The sequence below is a fragment of the Oxyura jamaicensis genome, chromosome 4 (genome assembly GCF_011077185.1).
Source record: "Oxyura jamaicensis isolate SHBP4307 breed ruddy duck chromosome 4, BPBGC_Ojam_1.0, whole genome shotgun sequence".
NCBI lineage: Eukaryota > Metazoa > Chordata > Aves > Anseriformes > Anatidae > Oxyura > Oxyura jamaicensis.
In genome coordinates, this window is record NC_048896.1 from 63,378,463 (window position 1) to 63,390,935 (window position 12,473).

The 12,473-nt window shown below is 39.3% G+C and overlaps 1 protein-coding gene across 6 annotated transcripts in view; it reads left to right on the plus strand.

Moving 5' to 3' along the window:
* Window positions 1-1,602: 1,602 nt before the first annotated feature.
* TNIP3 (TNFAIP3 interacting protein 3) overlaps window positions 1,603-12,473 on the plus strand; it is a 71,434-nt gene continuing 60,563 nt past the window's right edge. For 4 of the 6 annotated variants that reach the window (XM_035326222.1, XM_035326226.1, XM_035326221.1 and 1 more), the window contains exons 1-2: window positions 1,603-1,723; window positions 2,164-2,303. The gene's annotated coding sequence lies outside the window, so the exon portion shown is untranslated. Of the gene's footprint in view, window positions 1,724-2,163; window positions 2,304-5,787; window positions 5,819-12,473 lie in introns of those variants that run through there. The other 2 variants (XM_035326227.1, XM_035326223.1) reach the window with 2 other exon arrangements.

Here is a 12,473-nt window from a genome sequence, read left to right on the forward strand (position 1 = left end):
AGGCAATAAGCAATGTAAGTCATTATACCTGGTATACTTGCCCCTTTTTGCGGCAGGAGACTGACTAGGTCCATGAATATACCTCTATGCTGCTCAGCTGTGAGTAAACATGCTATCTGCTTCAATTTTCATAGCACAGAAACAATTAGGCACTGAAATGTATCTGCTACTTGAGCTCTCTGACTTGCTCTGTATTAATGCACATCTCTCAAGTGGTATATCATTTTCTAGATAGGGAAATCTGGGGTGGAGTGGGGGAATGCAGGGAGGGGGAGTTATTTTTGTCCAGCACAGTAGCTTTGCATTCATACTTTGTTCATACAGTACTCGATAGAAAGGGCCCTAAGCAATAGCTGGAAATGGGGATCCTATCATGCCATCATATCTGAAGATAACAGGTATTTCAAGACATCTGTGACACTCAGGGATAGGTGTGAATGTTAAAACATGGCTATAAAACTTAATGAAGAAAATAAAACACGACATCTTTCCTAGTATTAATGGGGAACCGTGGCAGATCTGGTAATTGATTTTGTCCCTCTTTCTATATTAGGAGTCTGAAAACAGGGGCAATGCATCTTCTGCTGACTCCTATGTAAAACATACCTTGTTGCACATTTTTGAGACAGTTCATTGAAAGCTGACTCCTAAGCTGCAGTGCATTTCCCAAATTACTGCCTAGATGCTTAATAGGCCGCAACTTAGAGTACAGAGTTGCACAAGTAAACATGTTTCTGTCCACATGTTGTTTTTTATTTTTCGTCTTTTCAAAGCTGTCCATAACATTCTCCATGGGAATGGGGAAAGCTGTTTTAGGTAGCAAAGGTAGGGGAGGGCGTTTGCGGAAGATTTTGGCTGATGCATCTCTAGTGACACCTTGTGGGAGGTTTTGCAGAATCTTCTATACCCTCTTTTTCACCTGTTTTTTTTTTGAGGAACAAATAAACCGAAAGGCTTATTTGACAAAAAGTTGTCCAAATACTCCGCATGAGATATGTTGAAATTTCTGCAGCAGTTTAGAGGTTTTGCCTTGTTTGTTTGTTTTGGGTTTGCTTGTTTGTTTTTCTCCTCCAGGACTGTCATCATAACTTGTAGTTAGTACGATAAAATAAATACACAACTAAGATGCTATTTGGCAACTAAGGACAGCAGAGAACTGAAAGATGGTACTTGGTTTCTCAGGTTTTCATGGTGACTGTTGGATTTTCATTCAGTACATTTTCTGGAATTGCTCCTTTATAAGCCAGATGTTCAGGTTTAAAACTGAGGTTTCAGAACTGATGCAGCAAATTAATTGAATTAATCTTTCCTCAGAATAGTACATTTGTTTCTCTGTTTTTTAAATTGATGTTATATACGGCACTCTTTACAAAACACCTGAAAACAATTACTGTTCTTACTGAATTCTCTTTTTACATAATCAGACCCCCCGGTGCTGCACTCTGGAACAAAAAGTACCAAAACAGTTAGCTGATCTTTTGCAAACAGCAGTTAAAGTGGAATCTCTGTAAACAGCATTTTGGCTCTTGATTTTTGTCAGACCATTTTTTTTTTTTTTTTCCTTCTTAGGGTGAAAGGATGAAGGCAATTGAAACAACATCCCCTTTAGACTCAGCTAGTAATTAAGTCAACAGGACTTCAAATTAGACTAATTTGATGAAGTATTAGACTTCTGATGAAGTATTCTCAGCAAAAAGAGGTAGAGATAATGCACTTGAAATAAGTAGATCCTGTAGACTATAACTGATATTCTAGCTTCCTTTTTCCTTGAAACATCAAACCCATTACAGACCAGCACACACCCACAAAAGGGATATATATCACTGTTCAAAGCACTTTGGCATGCTTTCTCAACTATTTTTTTTTTTTTTCCTTCATGTTTTACGCTGAGCCGTGTAAGATGGTAACTGCCTTTCACTTGTTTAGCTTTAAAATCTAGAAACATGACAGACTTGAAAGTTTATTACAGTTTCACCTTCCCTGGCTATGTGCCACTAAAGTTGTTCCTAGAACCTGAGAACTTCCAGTGAACTTTAATCTGTACGAGAGACATAAGCTGAAGGTTGCATTTTTTTTCCTCAGAAAGACATGAGTGTCATAAAAAATAAGAGTTGGATGCTTGTTTCTGCTCCAGTGAACTCAACAGTGACCTTTACCTTTCAGTTCAGTGGCTTCAGGACTATCCTGTAGACACAGGACAGCTGCGAGGTAGAGGAGAGGGCTGGAGAAGGCCATTCCCAAAGGTGCTGAAAACGCAGGTGTGCATAGGTGAGGAGGTGAACTGGGGCAGTGGAGAGAACAAGGTAAGTGGTAAAACTAGCTGTCATTTCTTTTGCATGCACATGTTTGAGAAAATGAAGGTTTTGCTGAGTGAAGTCACTGTTGCATGCCAGAAATAGCATTCCAGTGTACCTGCGACATACCTGCTTAAAACAAAGAAAAAAATCTATTATAAGCCCTTCTTTAAAGTAAAAATAACTGTTAGTAAAGAATAAGATTTAATTATGATCATAAAATAATAAGAGAATTAGCAGATTCATTGTTTTTATTCGGTGGTTTCATTGAATATGTCTTTGGAATTTCTGCTTCTCTTGCTTCTCTCTTGCATAGGCAGCGTTTTGTTTGTTCTTTGCTGTTATTTCTGGACAATTTGGTGCCAAGTTATTTTTCTAATCTTCACAGTCAATGTGTTGACCTCTGTGATTACAAGACATAGTTTTGTTATATAAAATGCGGTTGACTGGGCTGACAGAAAGATGAGTATCTGGTTCACAGTTAATACCCTGAAAAACATACCTGGCCTATATGAAATGGTCTCAATGGAATAATTTTTATCCATTATTTTCTTAATAAATGCTAATAACTTCTGTGAAGGAAATGTATTTCATAATGAATTTCCCTTTCCTGCAGTGCTTTAAGGTTAACTTAGATGTTTTCTTCAGTACAATTCTGCAAACTCTGGAGATACAAACCTTAACCTGATCCCTCTAGCTATTTGTCTTACATGCTGAGTATACCAAAAATATTTTAAATGCCTGTAGGTGATGCTAAATAAAGGCATGGGAAAATACCAAAATAGGAGGATTGAAGAACAGTAGAATTCCCTTCACTTGAATCAATATGTAACTTTACTGAGGTAACTAACCCAACTGAACTAAAAAATGCAAGTTGCAAAATTATATTGGTTTCTGTCATGAATGGCGTATTTTATATTTAGATGTTAAACAAATAGGCTCCTTCTAGTGGATGTCTATCTGGGATTTGGTCGATTCAGTTTGCTGGTTTGATTATGAGTTTTCCCCACGAACTCCCGTGGTTAGGCACCACGGGAGAGAAAGAACTACTGGGAGCTCTGATCCCAGAGCAGATTGCCAATGACTGTGGGTGGTTTCTCTTTTTTTTTTTTTTTTTTTTTTTTTTTTTTTTATAACATGTATTCTTAGCTATAGATGAATTTTGAAACTAGTTGCAATAGTTTTCCAGAAGTGAAGCAATAATATTAGCCTGGAGAAGAACAAGCAAGTAGAGGCTATGATACGAAAGCACTCTGAAGCAGGTAGACAAATGGAATTGCAAAGTGAGATGCTGCCTGGAGGACAGGCACGTGGGCATTCAAGGCACAGATGTTGTCTTTGTCCCACATAAAGTCTATTTCACTTGGCTGGGGTGAAGAGGGGGAGAGAAGTTATCTTCCATCTGGATTACATGATTTTACAAAATTGTAGTAATGGTTGATGCCTTCTGAACAGGATATTTTTGCAGAAGAATGCTGGCTTACTGAATGAAGCTTTTCACAGGTCTAACTAAGAATGAGGGAGGACTGAGCTGCCCCTGCAAGGGGTTGCACAAGGGGTGGAGGTGATGAGGATGCTGTCCCCAGGTGCTGCTCTATAGCAGTTCAGCAACTGGCTGTGAAAAATACGCAGCAAGGGCACCAACAGATGCAGAGTGAGGCTGTTCCTCCCTGACACCTGCCTCTCCTCATGCTTGGGGGAGAGGAGGCCGGGGTGCCCAGCTGTGTGTGGGGTTGAGGGGAGAGCAAATGGGCAGCAGGTTCCAGTATTTCCCTTTGCCTCATCTTGCCTGGAAACAGAGGCTCTGTTCTCAGGGTATTCCTCTGCAAGTGGTGGCTGAGGTACTTGTCCTGTGTGTGTGTGAAGAGGGGCAAAGGAAAGGCTAGCTGTTGCTTAAGCTAGAGTGCCTGAGGCATCTGGATACTGACTGGCAGTAGCTGTGTGACCTCCTCCTTCCCTTAGACCCCAGTATTTGTCCTCTTCTCATTTTCACTAGAATTGTAATTCTGCACCCAGTGGAACTGCAATTATTAGGTATCTGCAGAGGAGTTTTGGGTTTAATGGATTATTGTTTTCAATCTTTTTTTTTTAAAGAAAAATTATAACCGATTTATCTAGGCTTACAGGTGAGGAAACTTTAATGTGGGAAATACAGTAAGATAAATCTCCTGAAGAGTGATTGGAAAACACTTCTGGAAAAAAATTTACAAGATTGACTGTTCCTTTCATGCCCAGCAGAATGTTTTATCTGTGTTTTTATAAAACCATTAATGTGTATTTAGCTTTGTCCTTTGTTGACTGAGAAGAAGGAATCTGAAACTTGTCTTCCAGAAAATGCTATGGATTCTCTTTCAGTCAAGCACAGCTGTATTGATTTTTGCTTTGTCTAAACACACAGCTTTTCCTTTCCTTGCATTCCATTTTTAATTCTCCCTGTCCTTTCCTTAGCCACCCCAGGCCATTTTACTTCTGTGGGGTTGTGCGGTTAGTCCTTTAACTGATGTCCTTGATTCCATTGCTAGTTTTATTTGTTTCCATGTCTTTTCTCTATATGCAGGCATTGAACCACCTGAGAAGAAGTAAAAAAGGGGTTTTTAATAGCTGGATCTAGAAGTCAGTCCAATAAGGTCTATTAAAATGAAAAGCCATTCTCAAAACCATCCTGTGAATGAAAAACAATTTTACCAAGAGAGGTGTCTGACCTTTTCAAATTTAGTAGTCATTAAGAATTCACAAACAAGTTGGTGGAAGTGTTGGCCCTGTTCTGCAGCAACTGCTTCAGAAATGAAGCTGTTGGTGTGCTTCATACTGCTTTCATTTTAATTAATGTATACTTACACTACTTGCTTACCTTTTTTTTTTTTTTTTTTTGGTTCATCTACCATTTGAAAGTGAGTCCTTTGAATCATCAATTACATAGTTTTTCAGCCCTGATAGAAGCAGAGGATGGTGTGACTTTCAGGTGTTGCCTCCTGTTGCCACCTCTGTAGTGATGAAGTAGAATTTATGCAGTTAAACTTGGTACAAAGATGACAGCTAAACACAACCATGCTCGGCAGCAGTCAAAGGACTGCATGCAGTATGAATGTGAAGCTGTGCGACTTTCTTAGGTGTCCTGCACGGAAGTAGACAGGCAGTGTGACTTGGTGAGGTAGCAGCGTGATTCAGTGACAGAACAACCCCGTGTTTCATCCTCGGCCTGCTGGTGATCTTCCTCCCCATAACACAGCACCAGTGCAAACGTACTGGTGTGCCAGCGCTCTGTGGGAGCCCTGCTTGCTGGGCCGTCACACAGTTAGTGAAAATCCTAATTCCTGGAGTTTCGTAGCCAAGGCAGAAGGTGTCCCATGCTCTCACAGCCTACATATGAAACATCCCACGCAGTTCGTAACTACCCTCCTGCTTTCACTGTGTGTGGGGGAGTTTATCTTTACTAGAAACAGTAATTGCAAAAATGACCTTCATACTTACTGAAAGCGGTAGACTGCTCCACTCTGACTCATGGAAGGGAGCCCAGATATTGGGTAACGGCTTGCTTCTTGATAATCCATTTCTCTGTCTTCTTGTGCAATAGTAGAAACAAAGGCTAGTTCTGTGTCGGATTCGGTGTTGTAGGTGACGCATAGAGCTGCTCTGTCTTTGCCAGAATCTAGGATGAAGTGAAAAACTACAAAACCGCTGCTGACTGATGAAAGCAGCCTTGCGTTGGCTCAGCTGGGTTTCAGAGCGAAGGCTCAAATTTCGGCGTGTCTTCTGGTTTCAGTTTTAGAATAACAAATCCAGTTCAGTTCATGCACATCCAGTTGAAATAAAAGCCATTGCTTTTATTCTCTAATCATTTTGCCTCCCTAGTGGATCCTTGGGCTCCCTCTTTACTGATTTCTTAGTTTTTTTTTTTTTTTTTTTTTTTTTTTTTTTTTTGTCATGTTCATTGGTGTTTTACTTCAGCAGGAAATCCCCTTTCTAAAATGCTATGTAATGAGTCACTACCCCTGTTTGCTTCAAGCTGAAGGGGATTCCAACTATTAAATAGTATTATTGCTAAATATAATCCTGTTCCATTGTGTAGGTTGTAGTTTGAAACAGAGAAAGGTTTGCGGAAGTTAAACAAGCAACGTTGTTGTCAGTTTTGTTTATTAAACTGGAGATTAATGGCAATTCCTGTAAGAAGTACGCAGGTTAGAAGTTTAGTAGATCAAAACACATCTCAAATTGAAAAAATTACTCAGCAGTTATGAATCTCTGAAGATCTGTAGGGCTGGGCTGGGGGGAGAAACTAAAAAAACAAACAGTGCATAAAAGCTTGTGAGTTCCCAGTAATGAATATTAGGATTTGTTCAGCAAGAAGCATGATCTGGTTTGGGTTTTTGTGTATGTTTGTTTGGATTCAAAATTTAATTGCTCTGATTTCTTTTTTACTCTGGCATGGAAAAACGCTTTGAATTTCTTTCACTACAAATCTGAGTATCTCTGTCTGTATTACTGCTGTTTGAGCCCACATTGCTTTAAGTTGCCAGCTTCTGAAACCCTCATCTACCACATTCTGTGATCTGGAGTGACGCTGCGACTTGATTAATCACCTTTCAAAACTGTGTGTGCATACAGGAGATGCAAATTTCAAATTGCAATAGCCTTTGGTCCATCCTTCTCATGCATATACAGATATGCAGGCAATTCAGGTGTATTCACAGGACAATCAATTTGCTTCCCCTTTCAGCTCCAGATTTCCTTCCTTATTTTCAGTATTTACCTGAGAGCTTCTACAGGCTGTAATACAGACTCTCCTGTTCTGCTGGTGACCTCTACTTTTGTGCTGCACGAGGTGGTTTGTTCTCTGCTGCTTCCAGACTTGGAAATACCTGCTTTTATATATATATATATATATATATATATATATATATATACACACACACACATATATTTATATATATCTTATATGTATATATATATATATAAATATATATTTATAAATAATATATAATTATATATTTATACGGTGGCATCCCTGCCTATAGCAGGGGGGTTGGAACTAGGTGATCTTGAAGGTCCCTTCTAATCTAAAGGTCCCTTCCAATCTGAGCCATTCTATTTTATACATATATATAAACACACATGTATATACACACACACATAATATTTTTGACCCTTTCTAGTTTTATTTGTCATTTAAACAGAACTCAGCAATTCCAATTTCTAAGTTTTCTGAACTACCTCTCCCTCCCCACCCCCCAGTGCACCATTTAAAAGCAAGTTGTATCAGTATCTTCATTATCATATGGAAGGGGGTGGTTACATGTAGAGATACGGTGGTTATTAAGCATTGAAAAGGAACCATGATGTTGCTGAAGGCCCCAGAGTAACACTTTTGAATTTAAAAAGAGTCCCACTACTGGTTTTACAGCTTATTGCTGTAAAGGAAATAAGTTAATAAAAGCCACAAAGTTGTACAATTTCCCATAGCCTTTGACTAATGCTTTTAGAGAAAGAACATTAAAAAAATAGTCTTAGCTGAAGGTGAGGGGATTTCCTTAGGAAGAATGCTTTTAAGGGGCATTGCTCTGAAACCATAACCTCAGGAGTCATTTTCTAACAGTGAGGAACATCTGCCCAGATGAATGGGAGACTAGAGACAGCTCAATCCCCAAACTACTTTTGGGCTTTACCTTTTTTCAAAGGTATTTAGGTGCTAAAGACTGAGTTTTATAGCAATGCTCTAAAATGTCGCATTTGCTTAGCTACGGTCCTCTTAGGGCAACAGGACCAAAAGAGCTGGGCTGCTCCACAGGACAGAAAAACTCAAACCCTGCATCGCAAACCAGAGCAGTATGGTGCAGATACACTCAGGAGGGTCAGTCTGGAGTCACTCTGGGTCTGGGAGCTGACCAGCTTGGCCAGTACAGGTCAGGCTGCTCCAGTGAAGGTCCTAAGGGAGTAACACCGGGCTTCCCATTTACCCAGTGCAGCTGAGGTTGTCTTAGGGTCTGTCTAGTGACCTAGACTGTTTCGCATGATGCTGAGCAGAAGCTGCTGCTAAGCTCCACCACAGTGCAACACCCACATGGATCTGGGGTTCAAATTTTGAAACTAGTACCCCATTTGTCCTGTTTGAATAATACTCTCATACAGATTAAATCTGTCCTTGATTTGTAGAAGCTGAACATGCCTTTTAGAGAAATTATGGTGAACTAAATTTGAATGTTTGCTGGCATTTGTAAGACAGTAATGGAACACTTATTGGACTAACTTGCTCTCTGCTGTGATTTAAGGCTTCTTGAAAAATAGGATGCTCAGAGAGGTATTGCAAAGGTTTAGAGTGAGGTTATAATTAATAGGTAATATATTTATCCCTACTTTGTAAAGTAATTTGTACTTGACTTTTTTAGGTCATGATTGCAGGGGAAGTACATAGAGGAAGTAAAACTGCTTGCTATAGCCTCCTAGTGCTCCAAGCACTTGGCTTTTTTTTTTTTTTTTTTTTTTTTTTTTAGAGGAGAAAAAAAACAGCAACCTTATCTCCACTTCAGCAAATGGCTTTTCCTTACAACATTTAAAAAATTAATCATTTTAACAACCTTTTTCTTTACTGTTCAAATAATATTTTACCTTGCTCTTGATTGTTCCCCAATGCTTATACACTGCCTCTGTCTATGTTTTATGAGTAAATCTGAATAACACAGGGGTACTGCTTCCATAAAATTCAGGTCATATGAGGTGGAAATAGCAACCTAAGTTCAGGAGTTCCTTCATTTTTATAGTTCTTTCTTTTAGTAACAGGAAACAGCTCTAAGGCAGTTTTCTTGTAGGGTGATGTTTCGGAATGCTTGCCTTGATAGATTTTTGTTGTTGATGTTGTCTGTGTGCATATGTTATGTGGAGCTATATTATAAATGTTTGGATCTGGCTTCTAACAATGAGAGAACTCTCCCTCTAATGTAGGTATTAGCTTTACCACACACACTTGTATGTCTTGCAAAACCATATAGTGAAGTTGTAAGCAGATATTATTCTTGATTTTACAAAAAGGGAAAATTAGATTCATATGCTTTATGGGGGGGATAGGGGACTTCCTCTGTCTGTTATGATGAGTATTAGTGGTTGTAAGAAAAAGGTCATCAGGTCCTTCAGAGAGCCTAGAAAGAGTACAATTCTCATCTGAAATGTAGTGGACACGTCACTATTCACCATGCTGCTCTGCTGCAAAGTGCCTTTCTTCTGTCCACAAACAACCAGGATACCTCCTATGAGATGCCTTCATTTCCACTGTTTGCTCTTGATCAGCTGCAATCACGGCCCAGGAGGAGGTATCTTCCTCTATTGAGCTATTTGTGCCAATAGCAAACAGCTAACTCTTACCGGGTACATCAGACCTTACTTCCTTTTCCTTTTGTTTCTTTTCTTTTCTTTTCTTTTTTTTTTTTTTAAAAAAAAAAACAGTCTCTCCTATGTCATGTGCTCAGTTGACAACTTACAACCTATAAGAGTGGTGTTAGTAAGCTTGGCCTGTCATTATCGACTGTTCAATGGAGGGGCTTTTTTTGTACAATACTGTTTGATATTATTCTGTATTGCCCTGTTCACTATCTTTCTAGAGTTTCCCAACCATGATCATCAGGTTTCAATAATGCTTTAATTAATGTGACCAAAACCTCTGCTGTGATTGAATTCCAGGCTGATCCTTCTGTACTAAGGAACAAGCAAACATAGTGAAGAGTGGCTATTTTATTTATTTATTTATTTATTTAAAGTATTTAAGTGTTTTTTAGTCATTTTAAAACACTTTTGTATGATCTGTTTTAGGAACACGGCATAGCATAATGAGTGTGTGCCTTACCTTCAGGGTGGGCAGCAGTAGTGTTTGTGACGCTCCTTCATCTTTTTTTCCACAATCTTCAGCTCAGCCTTGAATGTCTTGCAGTCTATTCTTGGCTTTTACTTTGGAGGTGTCCAATGTTTCAGGTGAACCTGCAGGTTTTGGCAGCCCCTGAATCTGGAAGCAAATGCTTTGTCTCATCCAAAAGACCCCTAACTGTCCCTGTGGGGTAAAGTCACGTTTCCAACAAAACAGTAGATGTTGCTTTAAAACAATTCAGGATTCAGACATTGCCTAAAATCAGGTTTGATTCTACTCCAGGACAAAATTTAAACACTGCAGTATTTCAGCAAGAAAAGCTGCAGTGGCTGAAACCAATGGGTGGACAATCAACAGGGGAACAAGGCGGATGCTTTAGCCAGAAAAATGGGCTTGTATTCAAACTTCCTTGACCCTAAACTGTGTGCTGAAAGGTCATGGAACTGACAAATGTTAGGGAAGCAATGCTCTGCTGGAACTTGTTCCTGGCCTGCTTTAAAGCCTGTTTTCAATTTCTGGGTACTGTGCTCTGTGTTATAGAGGTGGAGGTGAAAGACCAGAAAAAACATGGAAGCATACCAACTGATTTCAGAAAGGACCAGTCTGTATGCTTTCAATAGAAGTTTATAGGGAAGATGTTGGAGGAGGATGATGACTTGGGGATGAGGAGCACTGACATCCCTCTTGATCAAAATCTGAGAGGGCAATTGACTTACAAATAAAAAGTTGTGTGGTTGGATGGAAGCGAGACCATTGCTGTTGTTTCTCCTTACCTTGCTATCATATCAACCTCATGAACATTTTCATGAAAATCCAGTGAAAGAGTGCAAATCTGTAAAAATGTATTGGAGTAATAATAAAGAATTGATTGAATCACCATCCAAGACCTCATGAAGTAGCTGCGGCCTTTCCAGTTTTTCCATAAGGAAGGGAGAAGTTGTTGTGGGTGGTCCCTCTTTTGTGGCTAAGCAGTAGGCCACACAGGGAGCAGGAACAGAGTGGGTGGGAAGTGCTCTGACTTCTTGTACATCTCAGGCAAAACCTGACGGAGTCCTAACCTAAATCAAAGCTGTTCACTAATGTCTAGGTTAGAACTGGGTAGCAGTATCTTCCTCTCCAGGAAGGTCACTTCTGTGAGCACAAAAATGTATTTCAACTCTGTATCAAGTGTGGACGAGATGAACCCACACCATTAACTGAGTTTTCATCAAAAACATGACAGCTAGGACTGACTGTCTTGTGTTGCTACTTCTTGATTTGGGGCATCTGAGTCTGTTTAAAAAATACACAAATAAAAATGATGATAGTGACCAATCTGTTTCTGTGAGTGAAGCAGAAGAGTGTTTTAGCTTGACAAAAATGTAAGTGCGTGGGAGTGGTTCTCATTCATGCACCAAAAAGAGGAGGACAGCTGTAGACACCCAGTGAGTAACATTGATGTCGACAACAGCAGGCTGCCTTTGTTCGGCAGGATGAATTCTTAATGCCCTAAGTGTGGTATCAAAGTATAAACTTAAAAACTAAGTCTCAGAAACTTCCTGTCTTCAGTTTCCTTTCCAGAATAGTGGAGTCCTAAACTGTTTTGAGCACTTGGATTTTTTTGTTTTCTTTTTCCAATCTCTGTTCTTCCTTGTAGTGATCTTTTCTCAATAATACTTACATGGCAATTAAGCCCTTTACAAGTCACCTAGGATCCGGTACTTTAAGCTGCTGTCTTAACATTATATTAAATTTTCTCTAACTCATTTCCTTATTTTTCCCTTATGGAAAGCCCTTACACAAACAGTTCTTTAGTGGACAATAAAATAATTTGAATGGCAGCCATCCAACCTGGACTTTCTATAAGATAAGCGGTTTGGGTATGCATGAGAAGCAATGAATTTTTTATTATTCAGGCACGTTATAGTGTAGCCAAAGGGGCTTTCCTCTTCTGAATGGGGGAGTGGGGAGGTCAGGTAAAAGATGTGTGTGTGCTTTCTGCTTTACCTCCATGATTTTCCACTGGAGGTTAAGAGAAAGGGTTCCCCCTTCAATTTTTCCATTGACTACTTTTCTCTGCCTCCACAAAACATTTTGTTGTGCCTACCTTGTGGTGGTGAAAATAGCATTATGTTCATGCCACTAATGTTTATTCAGAATTCAGAATGAAACAGACTGTTTGAGCCAAAATGGCTGCTAAACTGGCATTAACAGGACAGGAAGAGCCCACATTTTCATCTTAGATTATTTGGAATGACTTAGAAATGTTTGTAAACATTTTACATTTTCTTTGAAGAATGGCATCTTCAGCTACTTTTTTTTTTTTTTTTTTTTTTTTTTTTTTTTTTTTT